General features: G+C 41.9%; 1 long non-coding RNA gene across 1 annotated transcript in view; it reads left to right on the top strand.

The window, feature by feature from the left end:
• The first annotated feature begins 1,134 nt into the window (after positions 1 to 1,134).
• Positions 1,135 to 23,227, top strand: part of LOC141127669 (uncharacterized) — a 212,925-nt gene continuing 190,832 nt past the window's right edge. The window contains exon 1 of the long non-coding RNA XR_012241577.1: positions 1,135 to 1,282. This is a non-coding gene — a long non-coding RNA (uncharacterized lncRNA). The remainder of the gene's footprint in view (positions 1,283 to 23,227) is intronic.

The raw sequence follows: 23,227 nt of genomic DNA, 5'->3' as shown, positions 1-23,227 counted from the left end.
AGATGGTTTCAAGCGTGTGTGGTGTCAACCAGGTGAGTAGTACGAAGACAAGTGTGTCTTGCCTAGAGATAAGCATGGTGTTGGCAGTGTCATCGTCTGGGGCTGCATGAGTGCTGCCGACACTGGGGAGGTACAGTTCATTGAGGGAACCATGAATACCAATTTCTACTGTGACATACTGAAGCAGAGCATGATCTCTCCTCCCTTCGGAGACTGGGCTGCAGAGCAGTATTCCAACATAACAACCCCAAACGCACCTCCAAGAAGACCACTGCCTTGCTAAAGAAGCTGAGGGTAAAGGTGATGGACTGGCCAAGCATGTCTCCAGACCTAAACCCTATTGAGCATCCTCAAATGGAAGGTGGAGGAGCACAAGGTCTCTAACACCCACAAGCTCTGTGATGTCATCATGGAGGAGTGGAAGAAGTCTCCAGTGGCAACCTGTGAAGCTCTGGTGAACTCCATGCCCAAGAGGGTTAAGGCAGTGCTGGAAAATAATGGTGGCCACATACAATATTGACACTTTGGGCCCAATTTGGAAATTTTCATTTAGGGGTGTACTCACTTTTGTTGCCAGCGGTTTAGACATTAATGGCTGTGTGTTGAATTATTTGAGGGGACAGCAAATTTACACTGTTATACAAGCTGTACACTCACTACTTTACATTGTAGCAAAGTGTAATTTCTTCAGTGTTGTCACATGAAAAGAATAAAATATTTACAAAAATGTGAGGGGTGTACTCTCTTTTGTGAGATACTGCCTGCTGCTGGAATGTTTCTGAATATTGTGGGAGGATCAATCCCTGGGTTATGAATATATATCTGATCCCAGCCAATCCCTGGGAAGTTGATCCAGAAGGTGTGGCTGGGGAGAAGATACATGTTTGGGAGGATATGATTATAGCTCTCTTCCCCTGTGCCTTTTCCACGGGGGGGGAATGCTGCCTCTGGATATTGTAAGTAGGACCTTTCACCTATAGCTCCAGTTGTGGAATTACTTCTTCAGGGTGAGATGCCAGAAGTAGCCTCTAAGGACTGTGACTGCTTGCATAGCATCTCAGATTGATTGGCTGCCCCCCCCCCTCCCACTATCAGCATTGTTTTGGGGCTGCTACTGAAAGGGAAAATTCCAAATGTTGTGCCCTGAGTATCCTGCAACCCTAAACCCTCCCTCTGCATTTTTCAGGATCTGCAATAAATCTTCAAAAGACAACTCTTGATTGAGCCTGAACTTGCCAGTGTGTTTCTGGGACTGCAAACAAGGCGAGCAACCTCTGGACAGGTAAGGAGGACTCAATCTATTTCCAGCATCCCCTTTGGAGATTAGCGCTACGTGATTATATATTCATTTTACACTTTCCCTTTCTTTAAGCTTAAAATGTTATGACATTAACCTAATCTATTTTTACAGTATTTATAGTTTATAATAGTTATACTTTACAGTACCTGATCTAAGGAAAAAAAAAACAGATATAGTGTTGAATATTAATTAATTTAAATGTTTTTGCATACTAAATGTATATTTACATTATGTAATTTGTTTCATTAGTTGCCTTTCTGGTAGCTGTGGATCTCAATTTCGTTTTTAGTTGCATGCAATGTGATTGAAATTATTTTTATTACACAGAGAACCATTTAAATGGTAGTCAACTGCCATCTTGTGGTTAATGGGGAACATGATGTATTAATGAGGACTGCTGATTGACATATATATTGCTTAAATTACTAGAGAACCAAAAGCAGTAATTATGATCTAAATGTGCTGTGTTAAGCTACAGTTTACACACACACACTTGAATTGGTGTATTGCATGCACCTAAAAAACTTTGTGTAAATATTCCATTCACCTCACTTGGACATTACCACAATTTTTAGTATTGCAACCTGAATTTAATCAGAATTGTTACTGTTTATAAAATAGGTTTTTTTGTAACAGGTCAGTTACACACAAATGAATCATTTTTGTCTTTGCCTCATGCGCACTTGAGCTCAAAAACACTGTTTTACTGGCACTTGACTTTTTTTTTTGTTTGTTTCTAACCTCCACTCCAGGTTAGCTTATGTGTCCATGCATACATAGGCGTTTACATAGGCGTTGCAGAATAAAAAACAATCACTTGAGAGAAGCGTTTAGCACTTGAGCATTTTCATTTTTTTTAATTAATATTATTTTCAATGAAATTAATAAATGCCCAAGCGCTTGACATGCTTAAATGCGTTTAAAAAAAAATGTGGCTTAAGCACATTTTTAAAGCTGCTTTTCTCCTGTGGGAAAAATGTTTACAATAGCCTCAGTGTGCATTAGATCACAACAGGGTGTAAGGCCCCTTTCACATGAGGCGGACTCCGTTTCTACGGAGCCCGCCTCGGTCCGCCGGCTCAGCGGGAGATCTTTCCGTTGATCTCCTCTGAGCCGGCGGATGACAGGTCCCTCTCTGCTCACTGAGCGGGGAGGGGCTTGTCAGGCGCCGCTGCCGCCTATGGAGGGATCCGACGAAAACGGACAGCGTGTCAGTTTTCGTCAGATCTCACCCGATCCGATCCGCCAGCGACGGATCTGGACGTAGAGCCATCCGTCTGCTTTTAGCGGATCGGACGGGGTCGGATGTCAGCGGACATGTCTCCGCTGACATCCGACGCTCCATAGGCTAACATGGTTCGCCCGTTCAGGTCCGCCGTCAAAACTGACAGGCGGACCTGAACGGTCCGATCGTGTGAAAGGGGCCTAAGGGAGGGAAGGGGGGATGGGACACGCGAGTAAACACCTGTACCTGGTCAGAAAGTTCTAATGGCCGGTACTGTTCCCTGTACCTGTTCGGGTGCTGTTGCTGTAACCTTTAACAATTGGGTACCACAAAGGGGAATAGGGGAAGGGGGAATAGGCCCGTTATAGGTGGGCCTCAAAAGGGGTTACTTCTAGCAACAGAATAATCAGGGATACCGATATAGTAAAACCATAACAATTTATTCATATTTTAAACATTAAAATACTCATTTGAAAGTGGGCAGCGCAAAGATAAATTGCCGATAAAGTTTGGCCAAACTATCGAGAACAATGACAGACAAACAGGACAAACATGTAACAGAAAGTGCAGCTTGCCTAGTCCAGGCTTATTGCTTCAGTCCTTTGCGACCCCAAAGAGGCACAGATGCGGCCATATGTTAGGTCTGAATGGCAGATTAGGGCTTAATGGGAAATTTAGGGGTTCAATTGAGGTCTGACCCAATGGAGGAGTGGAGAGAAGATGGAGGAAAAGTGCAGGTGCCAATCTAGTAGGTAAACCCCCGGGCTAAATATTAATTGTACAGTTATTATGAGCTCATTGAAACAGTGACTGATACTAGCGGGTTTCCACTATTGTCCCTTTAGGAAGATACAATCAGTCCAGTACCAAACTCAATTTTAAAAGGTAAGAAGGTCTCCATCAGGGGACAGCTATCTAGAAATAGCTAGTATATATCGGGATGATCAACCATTGAGTCAGTCCTATGTTCAGTCAATAGATTTGGGGTTTGATGGCCCTTAACTAGACTGCCATTAGCACTTCATTGCGGGATTAAGGTGTATCAGATGACCAAGTACTTGTATTCAGGGGTTATAACACTGGCATGTTAGATAAGGATCCCCACAAGGTTCAGGCAAATCAAGCTGGTATAATGATCATGGTCTTTACATTACCACACCACTCCATACACGAGTTGCATACCGTTGGTCGGTACACAGGTCCCAAGCGCTGTAAGTCTGTTGTCGCTCGTGTGGTATATTGCAATATGGGGAGGGAAAACAATGCCTCATGTAGACGTCTCCTTGGTATGCCATCTGGCACCTATTAAGATCCCGCTGTTCAGACCTGTTGGTTTTGGCCAAGTAGTTGGTCCTATTCAGAGCACCGATCCACAGTGCTAATCGGAGCTCCCATCCTCCCGTTCTCCCATCCTTGCCTCTCACGTGCACGCTCCTCGATGGGAACTCTGATTAGCACTGTAGCATACTGTCACGTAGCTTCAACTGGACGTCCACTTCAACGTCCAGTTGAAGCTACGTGACAGTATGTTGCGAAATGCGTCGACGTAATTGTGGTGCCTGGACACCACTTCAGTGATTCCCCGAACATCCTAGGAAGTAGTGAAGCAGAGAAGCTTTCCATCAAAGTCTCCACCCACACAGCCAAAGTTATTACCAGTGAAGCTACCAGCTGTTGCAGGACTCCGCTACGGCACGGCCGTCTCACGTATAGGCAGCGGGTGCTTAGCCAGGACATTAGACCTATTGGCGCCAACCCACCGATTTCCAACAGACGGACGGGAATGTGAGGAGCTTGCTATACTCCCAAAGCGCCCGCTCGTATATCAGGAAGGAAGGCAGTAACGTTACATTGCAGCACTTTTGCTTATTTCTTTATATTCTTACCTTAGGATCATTAGGAACATTACTAGCCAGAAATTGAGTGCCTCTGGGATCGGTTCAGGTCCCATGACAGTTTGTTTTGTTGGACATGCAATCAGGACATACCTCTTGTTGATGACGGCCGGAAAGTTATATAACATAATACCATTTTGAACTCTTTCTGATATACACAATCTGTCCAACATTTACTGTCATCTTGGCACAGCCTGCTAAATCACTGACTAGATCCACGCTAACGGCTATGTGGACATCACTGAAATAGGAGCCCACTTTTGAATTTTCTATTCCTAGGATATGCCTTTACAACATGCAACTCATGTGACTTTATACAATCATAGCATGTCCTGAAAAGACTTATAGATTAGCACTTAGCTGTCTTCCCTATTATTACTTAATCCATCTGGCCCTATCATTCATGATGATATTGCATTAGTCAGTTTCAGCTTCATTTGCTTCCCCCGGGGACCACACATACATGGTCACCCCTGTATAGTTTTGCACAAATACTGTTTAACTATGATTATTGGCGCTTTGCCATAAGGGGTCTCCATATATGTGTGGATCACTGCAGGCGCCTGCACTGCATGTTTTTCTTGTTTGTCATTTTATGTGTATGGTCTGTCCTTTTAGTCCTTGTTAGTTTGTCTGTTTTATCGGTGCACCATTTGTAATTGTTTCTCCTGGTCTCCTGGTACCACTTCATGGTTGGTGATGGGGGACCGTTGATATTTTGGCTTCCATTGAGAAGCAATACTTTTTTATATATCATGTGGTTTTGGTAAATCAATAAAATTTGGTATTGTTTTTTACCCACTCTTCTCTTATTGCCATCTCTGACCAATAGTAGCAATCTGTATCCCTGCTTTACCCACTCTGATGTACCTTCCCAGGGATAGTTTTTGTATGCTTTATATAGGCTACGGTTAGAGCCTCTTAATTAGAGGAGCGTCAGGGAGTAAATAACCACTATTCATCAGAGGTAAGAGTATAATGGTGTGGTCACTCTAGTTGTGTTGTGATAAAATGCAAGCTTGCCAGCAGGCCCGGACTGGGACAAAAAAATAGACCCGGGCATTTTAGGCTGAGCAGCCCATTTTTTTTTTTTTTTATACAGATCAGGGAAGTATGACATATTTGTTATTTACCCAACCCCCTCCTCGAGCCCCTCCTGTCACAGGGCACTGCCAATCATAAGCAGCTGAGACATTTCATAGTCTGCAGCTGCACATATACAAGAGGAGTGTATATGTGCAGCTATCCTGGCTGGAAAGCTCAGGATTGTTCAGACTAGGATCCAAACACACCTGAGCTCACCCCTGCCAATGGGAATGCTGCAGCTGGCTTTAAGGCCTGAGCCTGGGTTCACATTACTGCGGTGTGAGACACCACATGTAGATCACACAGGAATCGCAGCACATTTCTGTGTGAATTACATGTGGTATCTCTGGGGTGGGATTTAAACAATGGATTTGTATGGCTCAAATTGCACTGCATTCACACCAAACTGGTGCAGGACCCTTTTTTGTCTGCACCAGAATCAGATTGCATGGGTGTTCACACCCATGCGATCCGATTCTGCAAACTGCTCTGCGTTTTGCAAACCGATTGCAGGATGTCATTATCTTAACATACACTCTGCAGTTGTTTCACATAGACGAGTTGAGATTTAGATGCAGTGCTGTAAATTCGCACAACACCTAGGGTGAATCTAGTGTGAACCCAAAATTATATATAATATAATCCAAAAGGTTTCCTGCATTTAAAGTGCATTTAAAGTGTATATAAAGTGTATATATGATTTTTTTTTAACACTGCACTGCACTGCACTTACCCAGCCAGGACACCTTTTGGGCCCAAGCACTGTCCCTCTCTCACACAATGTCTGACTGATCATTAATGCCATCACTTTAACTTCCTTCTACCTTTGTTCAGCCTCACTCTTCACTTTGTAAAAGAGACCACTGACCAGATCAAAGCATGCTCTCATCATGCTTTGTGTAAATGCAGGTGTAAAACATGATTTTGGGCAAACAGGCAGGCTGACATCACTTACTTTTTTAGCTGTCCTGTCCAGGCCCTGGAGACACTTTTCCCACATCAGGCAAAAGGGGACTTCCCCAGGCAACTCCTCCCCCTTCATGATCCCCTGACCCCTTCATTTCCGCCCCCTGAGCTAAATAGTCAGCCGGATGGCTGCGGAGCTGGCCGCAGTGAGGTTGGGTGAGTGGCGCCGGCCCACGGAGCAGCCCAGCTGCCTTGGGAGTGGGCGGTGGGGACCCCGCCAGAAGGACATGGATGCGGCCCACTCCGCGGAGTTGGCCACGGAGAGGCCGGCAGCGAGTGAGCAGGGCTGGCCCAAGCAGCTACCCAGGAAGTCAGAGTCAGGCCCGAAATTAACATGCGGCCCGGCAGCCTCGGCCCACTGGGCATATGCCCAGTGTTCCCTATGGCTAGTCCGGGCCTGCTTGCCAGACACCAATGGCCAAGGATGGCCCAATGAGCATGTAGCAAACCATTTCCTCCAGAGGTGTAATAGTGGTCTTCTTCACTCCAGCTGTACCCAGGCATCAGAAACCACTCTCCATTGTAAAAGGCGGTAAGAGATACCATACAAAAGAAAAATACTTAGTGTAGTAATTTTTATTAAAGTGGAACTTTAGTCAGAAAATGAAGTCCTACTAGATCACTTCAGGCTGGCCCCTTTTGCAGGTATAGCTGTAAAACAATAAAAAAAAAAGTTCCTGGTTCGGAAAAGCGTCCATCCTTAAAATGACAGTCTCCTATATACATTTCAGACACTACCAATTCACCTACCACCCTCCTTTTTTAGTCTGTATAAATCCATGTGTAGGTCTTTTCTTTGGGGTAAGAAACCGCCAAGGATAGGTTGGGCGAAATTGGTGCTCCCTAAAGTAAGCGGAGGAATTGGTCTTCCCGATCTCCAACGCTATTATGGGGCAGTCCATTTAGCGCAGATCGTTGATTGGCATCTACATAATCAATGTAAAGACTGGGTCTCTTTAGAACACCTCGTGACCAATACAGATTTGTGCCATGCTCCCTGACTGTCCAAAAGACACGTTTCGCCATTAGCCCTGACTCATCCCCTAGTGGGAGCTACCTTACACGAATTCGATAGGGCTTGCGCAGTACATGCAGTTTCAGCTAAAATCTGCCCTATCACTCCAATCAGAGGTAACCCAGACTTCCCCCCAGGCCTAACTAGTTCCTTTTTGAAAGCCGAATGGCCACACACAGAAATGTTAGCGAAACACTTCTTCCAGAGAGAGCTCTTCCTATGGCAAACCGATCTCGCTACACTTTCTAATACGGGGACATTTCCACTATGGCCCTACCTCCAGCTTAAACATTACCTAACGGATCCATCCCACAAACAAAGCTTTACAAAACCCCCCCACAATCATGAAGTCACTTTGTACTTGCTCAACCCCCCAGTCCCATGTAATCTTCACACTCTACCCATCGCTGTTCGAGGAGACATCTAGACTCTTACATGCAGAGCGTTCCTACTGGGAATCAGCCCTGGGATTGGAGATATAAACGGGGAGGACTGGGACAATGTACACCTCTACATTCACAAAGGGTCCCTGAATGTATCACTTCAAGTGAACGGATATAAACTTAAAACCCGATGGCATATGTAGCAATAACTCACGGTGGAGCTGCTGGTTTAAAGCGGGCTGTTACCGTCACCTTCGTTACCTCAATTTCACCAAAACCAGGTCTAGGGTCCTGTTGAGTTTAATACCAGATGATGCAGACACTGGACACTTGAATATCTTTTCCAAGGTTTTAACAAAGAGTAACTGAAGGAAGTAGCAGAAAAGAGGTAGAAGAAGAGTTGCAGGGAAGTTCAAATACCTTTTCTTAGTGTAGTATTAGGAATTGGAATCTTGTAGATGAATGTACTCTCCTTTTAGAGTTGAATCTCTGCCCGCTCGGATAGGTTTCTCTCACTAACCTAGCAGCCCATACGCAGCACGAACAAAAGTCTCTGCCACAGACTTGAATGTAATAGAAACCCGTACGATCCTATGCCACAGGATGTAATGGTTTACGATGAATAGCAAACACAGCACTAGAACCTTTAAGCCGACCCGGCAATACTATGCGGTAGGTTAACTTTAGAAAGCGTTCTCTAACTGAGTCACCAGGCCCCTCTCCAGACCAACACTCTGCATGATCCTTCCATGATGGGTCCTCCCCTGGGATCTTCTCAGTTGTCCAGCTTCTTCCCGTAGGACAGACAGCACAGGACCATTCCTTCGCCGTTGTGGTAGGCCCCAGACAGGCTTCTGGGCCCACCCACACGCTGCAGCAACGTGGTTCTCCCGGTCGGAGGACCACGAGGTAGTACTCCTAACACATACCTGTAGGCCAGGAGAGCCAGCAGGTGGAATGAAAAAACCCCTAAAACATGGCGTCTGTCCCATAAATACCCTCTCCCAGAATGCAACTCGGAGGACCACCTCCACCGAGTTATCTCCGGGACAGAGGAGCACTTATACACTTTAACGTGTTGCCTTTCCAACACCGACCCATGGCGACAACGACACCCACAGGCACAGTGTGAAACTACATACAACAAACTGGAACAGAGGCTAAATCTGACTATGTATGAACAGGTAACCCACTAAATTTACCTATAAATGGTAGATTGAAAAATCTACCAGCGCTACATATAGAACACCGGACCTGGTGCACAGGTTCTTCCCCTCTGTTCCTGATCTCTGCTGGCGGTGTGGTATGGAACGAGCACATTCCTCCATATTTGGTGGGAGTGCCTGGCACTCCAGCTGTCCTGGCGCAGGGTTCAGGACCTGACAAAACAAGTGTCGTTACTCCCCCTGGAATTCTGCCCGGCACAGTATCTACTGCATCTAACTAAACTTCCTAAAAAACAATATCACAAGTCGGTTGCCATGCACATGATTAATGCTGCTAGGATGTGCGTACCGACCCATTGGAGGGCCACATCTCCCCCTTCTGTCTCCAAGTGGTTTAACAGAATAAATCGTGTAGCCGACATGGAAGGACTGATATATACTGCCTTGGATAACATTTCCAAATTCACGAACACCTGGGAATCCTGGATTGCTTTCAGAAGTTCCCAATCATACCAAGAATTGAAGTCGATATTGAAATAACTCCTAACCGGAGTGACATCACCTCTGCTATCAAAGCCTACTTTAACATTCAAACTGTGATATCATTAAGGGTAGTGAGCCCTATAAGCTGGAGAGGGTAGTTGGTGAGGACCTCACCCCCTCTCCTCATCTGCATTCCCCCCTGTATTTAACCCCCCCTCTTTTTTTTTTCAATTTCTTCCCCCCACCCTCTCTCCCCCTTTGCTTGCTTCATCCTCATATTATCTTTCGCTGAGAATGCGCACTCCTAAGCATCATTTGACCATTTGACTCTTTGCTCGCAGCTTAGAAATACAGAATCTTACTTCAATATAACTCTATGTTGTAAACTGTATATGCAGCTGTGTATTATCGCTACAGGCTCGCTGAGCCATAACTGTGTATGTCAAGATTGTATTTGATATTTTTTTGTTCCCAATAAAATCTTTATGCAATAAAAAAAAAGTTCCTATACTGTTTAAAAAACAGTAATACACTGTCTTGCCCTGCTCTGCACATGCTCAGTTGCTCTCCATTTTAACCACTTACCCACTGGGCACTTAAACCCTCTCCCTAACCAGACCAATTTTCAGCTTTTGGTGCTCTCACTTTTTTAAAGACAATTAGTCATGTAACACTGTACCCATATGACATTTTTGTCCTTTTTTCCACACAAATAGAGCTTTCTTTTGCTGGTATTTAATCACAGCTGTTTTTTCTTTTATAGCGCAAAAAAAAAAAAAAAAGACTGACATTCTGTAAAAAAAATTCATTTTTCTTCATTTCTGTTATAAAATTTTGCAAATTAGTAATTTTTCTTCATAAATTTTGGCCAACATTTATACTGCTACATATCTTTGGTAAAAATAACCCAAATCGGTGTATATTATTTGGTCTGTGTGAAAGTTATAGAGTCCACAAGCTATGGTGCCAATCTCTGAAAATTGATCACACCTGATCTCATGATCACCATGATCTCATCACATGATCTCATCTTATCACAATAAGTCACTTCTGAGAAGTTTTCGGACACATGAGATAACATGAGCTAAAATTTGTGTCGGGGAAGGAGATAAGCACGGAACTTGTCTAATCAGAATGTAGCTCTGCACGTTCCTCTACATATGTGAAGAGGGGGTGTCCCTCTCCTCCAATCAGCTCTCACACAGTGTCTTAGAGCTGTAACTGTAGTTCTCCACTTCCTTCTCTGTACTACTCACGGATGCACAAAGATTTTATCACTTTGAAGGGTTGTAGAGAAGAGAAAACTGCAGATAAACAAGTAAATGTTTTTGCTTTACTGCATATACAGACTGATTTTACTGTTGAGGGTTTAGTAACACTTTAGGGTCCAGGCTCACACTGTTGAGCTATGCAAATGCTGGAGTGCCATTTATTGTTAACAGCAGGTCCACAACCATGTGCTGCATCACTACCATGCATTGCATTCCTGAAAAGGGCCAGGTGCAGTTTTGACCACCTAAATGAATCAACTGCCTTAACACAACGCATGATAACCCATGATGTAATGCGTATGCGTTAACGCACCACACAATTCTGCATCTGACCTGGGCTGTAGGTGAATTTGATTTGAATTTGAATTGATTTGAAAATGCATTTGAAAAGCTCCAAAATATATTTGTTGAACATTTTAAAAAGGAACAGTGGCTTAAAACCTGATTTTTTTTGACTCAATCATTCTTCAAAGTCACATTAACAGCTGGGTAATTCAAGTATTTTAGTGTGCAGGAAGTTTATAAAAAGTACTATAAATATTTTTATTGGTTAATGGGTTAACTACAGCATGTTATTATCTGCAGTTATGGTTTGACTCACCCCATCGTTTGAGCTCTAGGGATAATTTAGCAAGTGAATACGACACTTTTCATCTTTTCTTTGTTAAAAAGGGAAGAACTTGTTTTGCAGTCATTTCAGCTTTGCATCAACGCTGGCAATTAAACTATTTGACTCGCTGCCACAAGGCAACGGTGATTAAATGCTAGAGACGTGGGTGTATCTGATAACAGTGCTGCTCCCAGCTGGAATGGGTTGTGAAAATAAAAATGCCAGTAGCAGTTGGCAGGAGAAAGAACGTTAAGATTATTGCTATACATAATGACACTACATAATTGATCTTTCAGACAGGTGTTCTTCCATTCATCACTGACAGCTTAAGGATCATTACTTGATTGGTACATCAAAAGTTGAAGTGCTTATAAATAAAGTTTTATATGGAAATGCAGTTTTTTAGTAATATGTTATACCATATGTTTACTCCCTCCTGGGATAAATGCACAAGGTTTTGTCATATGGGTCTGTGGGATGGGCTTGATGTTCGATGTGTGCCCCCCCTCTGAACCGTACCAGGCCACATGCCCTCAACATGGGGAGGGTGCTTTGGGGTCCCCCCAAAGCACCTTGTCCCCATGTTGATGGGGACAAGGGCCTCATTCCCACAACCCTTGCCTGGTGGTTGTGGGGTTCTGCAGGTGGGGGGGCTTATCGGAATCTGGAAGCCCTCTTTAACAAGGGCGCCCCCAGATCCCAGCCCCCCCATGTGAATGGGTATCAGGTACATTGTACCTCTACCCATTCACTAACAAAAAGAAAAAATGTGCCCCCGCCCTTGCCTATATAACAGCTGTCTTGGCTTTGACAGCTGTTATATAGGCATGGGCGGGGCCACCCGGTGAAGCAACTGAGTGACCCCACCCCCTTCTGACATCATGTGACATCAGAGGGGGCGGTGTCATCCGGTTACGTCAGCAGGTGGCCCCGCCCTTGCCTATATAAGAGCTGTCAAAGCAAAAAGACAACAGTCACCAGGAGGCCTCCCATGGAGACAGAGTTTTTTCATTTTTTTCTATTTTTTGGGTCCATCGGGCGGCGTGATTGACGATGGATATAAATCGCAGGACACTTTTTTTTTTAAATAAAGGAATTGTCAAAAACTGTCTGTTGTGGTTTATACTTTTTGACACTTTTTTTGGTGAATGGGTAGGGATACAATGTTCACATGGGGGGGGGGGGGGCAGGATCCTGGGGCCACCTTGTAAAAAGGGGGCTTCCAGATTCCGGTAAGCCCCCTGCCCACAGACCCTGACCACCACAGCCCAGGCATGGGGACAAGGTGCTTGGGGGGGCAGCGCAGAACCTCCCTGCCCCAAAGCACCCACCCCCATGTTGAGGGCATGTGTCCGGGTATGGTTCAGGAGGGAGGAGCTCTCTCGTCCCCCCTATCCTGGCCTCTAGACTGCATGCTTGGATAAGAGTCTGGTGTGGATTTTGGGGGAACCCCACACCAATTTTTTTTAATTTTGGCGTAGAGTTCCCCTTAAAATCCATATCAGACCCGAAGGGCCTGGTATGGATGGGGGTACCCCACTCTGTTTTTTTCCTTGATTTTTGATCTATATTGCCGGGAGCTGACAATACATTACAGCCATGAGCAAGTTTAAATTACATTTTTTCCTTTAGAAATGTCGTTATTGCTGCGGCAGTGTTCTACACATCGCACAGATGCGCCGCATTACAGACAAACTAAGGAGAACCCCCCAGGCACGATATTTCAAGGAATATTTAATTTTTATTTTCACTTTAAACATTATTAAAATCACTGCTCCTGAAAAAACGGTAATTTTAAAAACTTTTTTTTGCATTGATACATGTCCCCTGGGGCAGTACCTGGGTCCCCATAGACTTTTTATGGCAATAACTTTTAACTTTTAAAATGAGGACTTTTGATTTTTCATGTTCGTGTCCCATAGACTTTAATAGGGTTGGATGTTCGCTAGAACTTTTTGCCTGTTCCAGGTGTTCTGGTGCGAACCGAACCAGGGGGTGTTCGGCCCATCCTTATGTATAAGTATAGGTGCATCTTCAAAAAAAATTAAAAAAATCAGCATAAAAGATATAAACAGATATAGATAATGCATAGATTTTACACAGTGCCAGATTGAAATAAAAACATCCTTTATATTATTATTATTATTAAATATTGTAGTCTATACTATACTGTCACTGGAAATTTTTCTGACTGCAAGTGTTATATGTTAGTCATTTGACATTTTATAACATTTTAGTGTTTTGCAGTCTTATAGTGCTGTACCATGCTTAGATGGTTATTTTGAATAATATCTAGTGGGTCAATAAAAAAATGCATTTAGAGCTTCAAATGTTACTTTTACAAGACCACTGCACTGGCACAACTACTGATGCTCTTTCAGCTACGAGCAATATTCTTGTTGACTGCAGAGCAATGGTTGTGACTGTTCAGGGCTAGTGTTTTACTGCGGGCCATAGACTGCTGCTTTCACCTAGAGACCCCATTCCTACTCTTGTATGTGCTAGGCAAACTAACTTTTGGGGTCAGTGGTAAAGCTTAATAAAATAAATAATTAACGTAAGACATTGTAAAACCTGCACCCCTGATGTTCTAGCTTATTTTGTTCTGGCTACACTTCGGTTTTAAAGTGGCTTTTGAATTGACTAGACTAGGGTCCCTAATTATAGCTGCTTGAATTAAGATGCCCAGCAAGCTGGAGGGATGTTAGCATTTTTTTGACTGCTGATACCTTGGGTATGGAGGGATCTTGCACCAAAATGGTTGGTTTAGTGGTGGAGCAGATCTGTATGTAGCACTACCCATGCAGGAGCTGTTGTGGATTCAACAGGTTCTTTCCCACAGCAGTGCAGAGGCAGCCAGGCACACAGAAACAGTCCATTCACTCTGGCTCATTAAAAAGTCTAGGGGTTGTCTTTTAAAGGTTTATTTGCTAGTAGAAGCTTGTGAGGTGATTTGGGGGTGATGTGGGATACTCCAAAATGCTTGAGCACAATTCTGCAGAGGACTATTGTGTCTCTCAAGCAAGTCTGCAACAGAAGCACACATAGCACAGGTACAGCTAAACTAGAACAGTTCTAGGTTGAAGGCTGTGGACTTTGAAGTATCTTTAGCACAGGTACAGCTAGACTGGAACTGTTCTAGGTTCAAGGCTGGGGACCATGAAGCAGCTTTAGCACAGTTACGGTTAGACTGGAATAGTCTATAGCAGTGATGGTGAACCTTGGCACCCCAGATGTTTTGGAACTACATTTCCCATGTTGCTCATGCACTCTGCAGTGTAGTTGAGCATCATGGGAAATGTAGTTTCAAAACATCTGGGGTGCCAAGGTTCGCCATCACTGGTCTATAGGTTCAAGGCTGGGGACCATGAAGTAGTTTTAGCATAGGTACAGTTAGACTGCAATAATCTATAGTTTCAAGGCTGGGGGCCATGAAGTAGCTTTAGCACAGGTACAGTATAGCTAGACTGGAACAATCTATAGGTTCACGACTGGGGATATGAAGTAGCTTTAAAAAGTGCAGCACAGAAAGGAGGCTCTACTCCCTAAATCCTGGAACAAGATTAGTCCATAAGTGCAGCCTCCTGTAAAGTAAACTAGCATCCAGTCCACAGGGCGCCAGGGGCCAGAAGCCCCCCCCCCCCCCTCCTCTCAGCTCACAGATCCATTCCTTCAGAAGGGAAAAAGACAATCTCCTCAGGGCAAGTGAATGTGTATACTCCTGTGCTACTCTTCCACTGTGAAATGATTACTAAGTGCTGCTAACACCCATCATACATTCCCACATGTGCAATACACAAAAAAACAAAACCAGGTGCTGTGCTGCTAACCGAATATAAATCCAACAGTGATAAAAAAATTACTAATTCTATCCATTATAAAAAATAAACAAATACATAAATAAATCATAGCCATATCACAATTAAGTTGGTGTATAATCAAATAAAGTAAATACAAAATCTATATTAGTCTATTGTATTTCTTATTCTTCACTGTGGCCTCTTTGATTAACTTCAATTCAGTTTTAACAAACACATAAGAATTGTTTCTGCTTGATCTGCAAAATAATATTTGTGCCCACAACTCTAGTGCTGTGTAATTGTAAAAAATTCACACACGTGCTCCGCCACTGTATTCACACTGCTCTCACCTCAAACATATGACATTTTTGGTCATATATTGATTTTCTTTTGTTTATTAGGACATCTCCTTATGAATAATTCTCACTCTGTCCTCTCTTGGTTCCATCTAAGAAATGGTTGTGTTTAGCGGCACTCCATGGCCATCATGTCACAAAGCAGAAAGAACCACCATTGTGTAATATTAAAAAAAAAATCTCCAATTTATTAGCAAACTGCACTTACATACAATTTAAATCCTGGTATATTTATATTAAATAGCTCATGCACTGTATAATCTAAATATACTCCTCAAAATCAAACCTTTGATCAGTGCAGCAGCAGTAGGACTGTACCAGGAAGACTGAACTAGGTTGTATGGACATCATTTTTATCGGCCCACTGCAGAGGATTTCAACAAGTTCAGCACTGATTGGCAGATACAGAGAGGCTGTGACTCCTATTGGAAGAATTTTTTTGATTGAAGGACAGCTAAGAAAATTAATAGCCCTGAATAGCCATTGTTTTCTTTATTTTGGGGGGGGGTATGGTTGAGTTATATTTATTGGCAGGAGTTAGTAGCAGCAAACCAAGCTACTCCAGGCACCCCAATGAAAGTGGTGCCTATAGGCATGTGTCTACTGTGCTTTATGTAAAATATGGCTGTGCATACTGAAGTAGGACTGAAGAAGGACAAGGTAGCTGAATGCATCAAAAGTCAAATAACGAGGATAGTGCCCCTGGATTAGTCCCAGATTGCTAGCCTGTGGGAACAGCATTGGGATCTTAAGCTTCCTGGTATTGTAAACTGTAGGCAGCTTAAATCCTCCATTTTCAACCAGACCTACCCAACATTTAGAAGCATTAAGAAATGGTAACCAATAAATCTGCAGAACATTTAAGTTAGGAGTTGTTATAAGTTATTTTTCTGGGAGCAGAAAACATATTTTCCATGACTTTATTTAGTACATTTTGTTAGATATTGGCACGTTGGTATTAGTCTGTCCCTGTTTTATTTGTCACTACACCGTGCATCGAGGTACCATTTGTGCATTAAAAAGATTTACTGTCGGGGTCTGAGAATTGCTCCTGGGTACTTAAGAAGGAACCAAACGTTTTTAGTTGTTGGTAGGAGTTATCTTCTAGTACCTGTCTGTATAAGGATAATATATACTGTACATATAACGTACATATTACGTAAAAGTCATAGTATATGGGAATTTTTTTTTTACTGTACTTGTGAACATTATAAAGCTAAACTTGAGGATATGCAAATACAAAATGCATGTACTGTATCTTCTTTCCTGAATCTTGGAGTATTTTTGGTATTTCTTCCAGCAATGGGCAGTAATCCTGCTTGAAACTTTGCCCTGTAATGGAGATATGGGCCTACCATGATTTTTACCTTCAGACTTTGTTATTATTATTATTATTATTATTATACAGGATTTATATAGCGCCGATTATTGATAGACATTAATACTTTGACATACAGTGAACTTTTGACATACAGTATGACTCTAAAGTTTCAGAACACTGCCCGGACATTCCGAGAACAGGGAGAAGCTATCTGACAAAAGTCTTTTCCTGGCCACCTGGTAGTGTTATTTATGGACTACGTGTAAGTCACTTGAAAGGGTTCAATTGAGAAGGGAACTGCGTGTCATAATTGCCAGCTGGCGACCTACTGCTAACCAGTAGTCTTATGAGTTAACCATAGTCGAACAGCGCCACCCATTGAATGGAAATGGCAGACTACTGAAATATTTGAAAGGATGTGTCTCTACCTGGATGGGTGGGATTAAATGGGGGTTTTGCAAGTGTATATACAGTGCCTTGAAAAAGTATTCATACCTCTTGAAATTTTCCACATTTAGTCATGTTACAACCAAGAAATGTAAATGTATTATATTGGGATTTTATGTGAAGTGGAAGGAAAATGATAAATGCTTTTCCAAATTTTGAAAAAATAAATATCTGAAAACATGTAGCGTGCATTTGTATTCAGCCCCCTTTACTCTGATACCCCTAACTAAAATACTAGTGGAACCAATTGCCTTCAGAAGTCACCTAAATAGAGCCCACCTGTGTGTAATTCAATCTCTGTATAGCTACAGCTGTTCTGTGAAGCCCTCAGAGGTTTGGTAGAGAACCTTAGTGAACAAACAGACGATCTGTTTAAAGGCCAAGTAACACACCAGACAGGTCAGGGATGAAATTTAAAGCAGGGTTGGGTTCTAAAAAAATATCCCAAGCTTTGAACATGTCACTGTTCAATCCATCTTTCGAAAATGGCAAGAGTATGGCACAACTGCAAGCCTGTCATCCACCTAAACTGACTGGCTGGGCAAGGAGAGCATTAATCCGAGAAGCAGCCAAGAGGGCCTTGGTAACTCTGGAGGAGCTGGATAGATGCACAGCTCAGGTGCGAGCATGTCCACAGGACAACTATTAGTCTTGCACTCCACAAATCTGGCTTTTATGGAAGAGTGGCAAGAAGAAAGCCATTGTTGAAAGTAAGTCATAAGAAGTCATATTTGCAGTTTGCGAGAAGCCATGTGGGGGACATAGCAAACATGGGGAAAAAGGTGCTCTGGTCAAATGAGACCAAAATCAAACTTTTTGGCCTAAAAGCAAAATGTTATGTGTGGTGGAAAACTAACACATCACCCTGAACACACCATTCCCACCGTGAAACATCGTGGTGGCAGCATCATGTTGTGGGGATGCTTTTCTTCACCAGAGACAGGGAAGCTGGTCAGAGTTGATGGGAAGATAGATGGAGCCGAATACAGGGCATTGTTAGAGTCTGCAAAAGAATTGAGACTGTGGCCGAGGTTTACCTTCCAGCAGGACAACGACCCTAAACATACAGCCAGAGCTACAATAGAATGGTTTAGATAAAAGCATATTCATGTGTTAGAATTGCCCAGTCAAAGTCCAGACCTAAATTCAGTTTGAAAATCTGTGGCAAGACTTGAAAATTGCTGTTCACAGACGCTCTCTATCCAATCTGACAAAGCTTGAGGTATTTGCAAAGAAGAATGGGCAAACATTTCACTCTCTAGATGTGCAAAGCTGGTAGAGACATACCCAAAAAGACTTGCAGCTGTAATTGCAGCGAAAGGTGGTTCTACAAAGTCTTGACTCATGTGAGGTGAATACAAATTCACGACACACTTTTCACAGATTTATTTGTAAAAATTTTTGAAAACCATTCATCATTTTCCTTCCACTTCACACTTATGTGTCACTTTGTGTTGGTCTATCACATTAAATCCCAATAAAATACATTTACCTTTTTGGTTGTAACATGACAAAGTGTGGAAAATTTAAAGCGGTATGAAGGGGGTATGAACACTTTTTCAAGGCACTGTAAGATCAGAACCCAGACCTCTGGTTTCTTTCTCTGGACGCACACTGGTATGTAAGAAAATCTGTGTAACATAATCAGAAACATACCAAGAAATAAAGTTTTGAGGTGCCAAAAAATCAAATCAAATTGATAATACAAATTTCATAATTTTATTTAAATGTACATGATTAAAAAATCAATAAAATTATGAAATTTGTATTATCAATTTGATTAGATTTTTTGGCACCTCAAAATTCCCAACTTTGTTTCTTGGCATTTTTCTGACTTTAGGAGAGGCGGTGCCTGTAGAGAATTCTCCGGTCTCTGGTATTAAAGTTATTTTTCCTGTGTAACATAACTCTATTATTTCTTTATTTGTAACTTTCACTTTCTGTAATTGTCTCTGTCCATTGGCAATATTTTGTATTTTAATCTGTAACATCATCATGTTTTTTTAAGTTATACCAGCTACTTTATATTTTGTTATATATGATTTATTGCAAACATTTATTTCAGTCTAAATTCAGTCGTTATCATTTTTTATAATTAAGTTCTCTGATTCCTACTGTTCTAAAGTGTATTGTAGTTATACTTTTTACCCTCAAGTAGTAAAGCGCTGCATAAACTGTCGGCGCTGTATAAATCCTGTATAATAATAATATTTAAATAGTGTGTAGTGCCACTATTTAACATGTGCAATACATATCATTTTGTGACAAATAAAATTGCTGCAAAAAATGTGAAATAAAATGAAGATTCCAAAAGTGACAAAAATAACATCCCACGATGTGCTTGGTGAAAAGTAAGGTTGTAAAAAGCTTATTTTAGTAACATGTCCTCGGATGTACTGTATATCTCAAATGGTGTTCAAGGGACCAGTAACAACATAAACTAATTTCAATGCTCACCAGAACAGGAGGCTACCATTACACACATAAATACATGTGACATCCAACAGGGATCAGTATAGCAACTCACTCACGGTGGTACCTCTTAATATATTCCAGCCAAGAGTAAATTATTATTATTTTTTTATTATACAGAATTTATATAGTGCCGACAGTTTACGCAGCGCTTTACAACATTAGGGCAGACAGTACAAGTACAATACAATTCAATACAGGAGGAATCAGAGGGCCCTGCTCGTTAGAGCTTACAATCTAGGAGGGAGGGTCAAGTTATACAAAAGGGTAATAGCTGTGGGGGATGAGCTAATGGAGAAAATAGTGCAGTTGTTAGATGGAGGCAGGATAGGCTTCTCTGAAGAGGAAAGTTTTCAGGGATCGCCTAAAAGTGGATAAAGTTGGAGACAGTCTGACAGATTGGGGTAGGGAATTCCAGAGGATGGGCGAGGCTCGGGAGAAGTCCTGTATAATAAAGCTCGCCCTTGATAACGTCCCATTGGACGAAACGTGTTAGTGTGGAGATTCTGGTGCTGATGTCCCACCACTGCCCGATCCTGTGTTGGCAGTGGCTTTACATGCAAGTTTCTTTGATTAATTGCTCTATTTATGGTGAATAAACGTAATACACTATGAGAAATTCCTCTGGGCTCTCAGCTAGCTTTATTTAGCCTTAGCTAGAATATATTAAGAGATACCACTGGGAGTAAGTTGCCACACTGATCCCTGTTGGATGTCACACATACTGTATTCAGGTTTTTATGCTGCTGTGATAGTAGCCATTCATTCTGGTGAGATTTGAATTCATGTGTTGTTGGTTATGGGTAGCTTGAGCACTGGTTGATTTCATTTTTATACAGGCTTATATGCTACTGCAATGGTAGCCTCCTGTTCTGGTGAGTTCTGGTAAATTCACTTTATGTTGGTGACTGGTCACTTGAACACCATTTGAGATATACATCCATTAACACTGTCATTACTGCAATAAGCTTTTTTCAACCTTACTTTTCACCAAGCACATTGTAGGACTTTATTTTTGTCACTTTTGGACTCTTCATTTTATTTTGTTTTTTTGCAGCAATTTTATTTGACTTGCACATGTTAAATATTGGCGCTGCACTATTGTTTAATATTTGTGTCATAAGGTCAGATATACTATCTTTGTGTTAGCAGCGTCTTCGTCATGTTTAGTTTTCTTCTATTCACAGCGCAGATTCTGCCATAATTATCAATTGTTATTAACTTTATGCTAAGAGCTGCATCAAGATTGCCTAGGTTCTGATACAGACAAAAGGTGGTACAGTATTGACTTATTTTATTTTATCAGCAAGCGAATAAATGAGGTAGTAAAATTACCAAAACATCCCTTCTGCAGGAGCTTTCTGTCGTAAGACCAGTCACTGCTGCTCTCTCTTCTTGTACAGGGTGATTGGTCCTGTCTCCGCCCCTCCTGTGGTTTTCTGCAGGCAGTCTATAGTGGTTGGGCTGTACTGGGCCCCACCCACATCTCTGTTCTCTGCACAGGCTATGTGTAGCACAGTGATGATGTCACTGCTACTTTTACAAAGTAATAACTGTGTTTGTATAGGAATTTAGTGCACATAAAGTCATTTTTTAATATATCTTTTTACTATTGTGGTAAATATTTAAATTGATTTTTTTTTTGCCTGCAGTTTAGCTTTAAATACATTATTTGATACAAATAACATTTGCAGATCCCTTGAATGAGACTTCAATAGTGGATGTCTTCTGTTAGCTGTGGAGAAGAGATACATTTTGCTTCTTTTCCATTGGAGTTCATTATCAATGGGATGTCAAAACAGACTAGATCACAGAACATAAGAAATAAATGACCACACAGTGAAAGTGGAAGCCTAGCCATTATGCAATAATTGAGGCACTCACATTGTCAACAGAAGAGAGATGTTCTATCAATGTTTTATACAGACAAAAGAGCTGTTAAGCAAATGAAAGAAGAATATTAGTCAGCAAGGTCATGGTCACCCTTTGATATTTATCACAGTGGTTGGTATAGCAGCGGGATAATATGCAGATGTATCCATTTATATAGCGCAGACAAGGCCAAATGCTACATTTTTGTTGATTTTTTAAATTTCCTTTCTACATATCATTTCAGAGTTATATATGCAGATTAATTCACAGATCTTAAAGAGGAAGTAAATCCTGATGGGTTTTACTTCCTCTTTTTCCCCCTGCTTTCCCCTGAAAAAGTAAAAACACATTGGGCTAGTATACATTGCATACTAGCCCATTATGTGCCACTTACCTGCAATTGAACCCCGCGCTGTCCCTGTTGGTGGCCGCTTCTATCTTCGCTCCTCTTCTTTCAGGGGGCCGCAGACTCCGGCTCTGGGACTGGCCAGAGTCACATGATGTCACTCCCGTCCATGCGCATCAGTCACGGCATAGTGAAGAAACGGCACGGTGGGCTGTCTCTTCACAGTGGATTCACTGATGACGTTGGCGCAAGGGTATATGGTATATATCTCCTAAACCATGCAGGTTTAGGAGATATTTTACAGTACCTACAGGTAACCCTTATTATAGGCTTACCTGTAGGTACAAGTAGTGTAACTAGGTTTACAACCACTTTAAATTAGTATTAATTACTTGAGACTACTTATCTATTTCTCTCATCATTGAAAGTAAAAGCTCTGTTATTGTTTAGTGGGGCATTTTTTGTTGCCCTTAACGTGGGATAGATTTTGCACAGATTTACCCAACATAGGCTTGAAGACCTAAATACACTATATTACCAAAAGTATTGGGACACCTGCCTTTAGACGCACATGAACTTCATTGGCATCCCAGTCTAATGCCCTGTGCACACGATCAGATTTTCCGACGGAAAATGTTCAATGGGAGCTAGTTGTCGGAAATTCTGACCGTGTGTAGACTCCATTGGACATTTTCCATTGGAATTTCCGTCACACAAAATTTGAGATCTGGATCTCAAATTTTCCAACATCAAAATTAGTTCTCATAAATTCCAATCGTGTGTACACAATTCCGACACACAAAGTTTCATGCATGCTCAGAATCAAGTACGAGATGGAAGCGCTTGGTCTGGTAAAACTAGCATTCGTAATGGAGATAGCACATTCGTCACGCTGCAATTTTTAAAATCTTTTAATGCAGCGCATTCTGTTCTTCTTTAGAATGCTAGAATAATGAAGTTGTCTTGCTGCTGATATTCACACAGAGTTTTGAAAAAATTATTTCTTTATTATTTCTCGTGATCTCCTGAATATTTTATTTTTTGGTTTTCGTCAGATCTCTATAATAATGTATTTAATTTTTGTTTATTTATTTTTTTATCAAAATCTCCTTGGTTTTTTTCTATTGCTCTCCATAATATTGTTTTTCGTTTTGTGTGTCAAGTTACCACAACACCATTATTATCTTGTATTTTTTTAACCTTAAGGTTGGTT

This window comes from Aquarana catesbeiana, linkage group LG02, assembly GCF_042186555.1.
Source record: "Aquarana catesbeiana isolate 2022-GZ linkage group LG02, ASM4218655v1, whole genome shotgun sequence".
NCBI classification, from domain to species: domain Eukaryota; kingdom Metazoa; phylum Chordata; class Amphibia; order Anura; family Ranidae; genus Aquarana; species Aquarana catesbeiana.
Note: the sequence above shows the minus strand (reverse complement) of the source record. Positions and strands in the feature narration are given on the sequence as shown.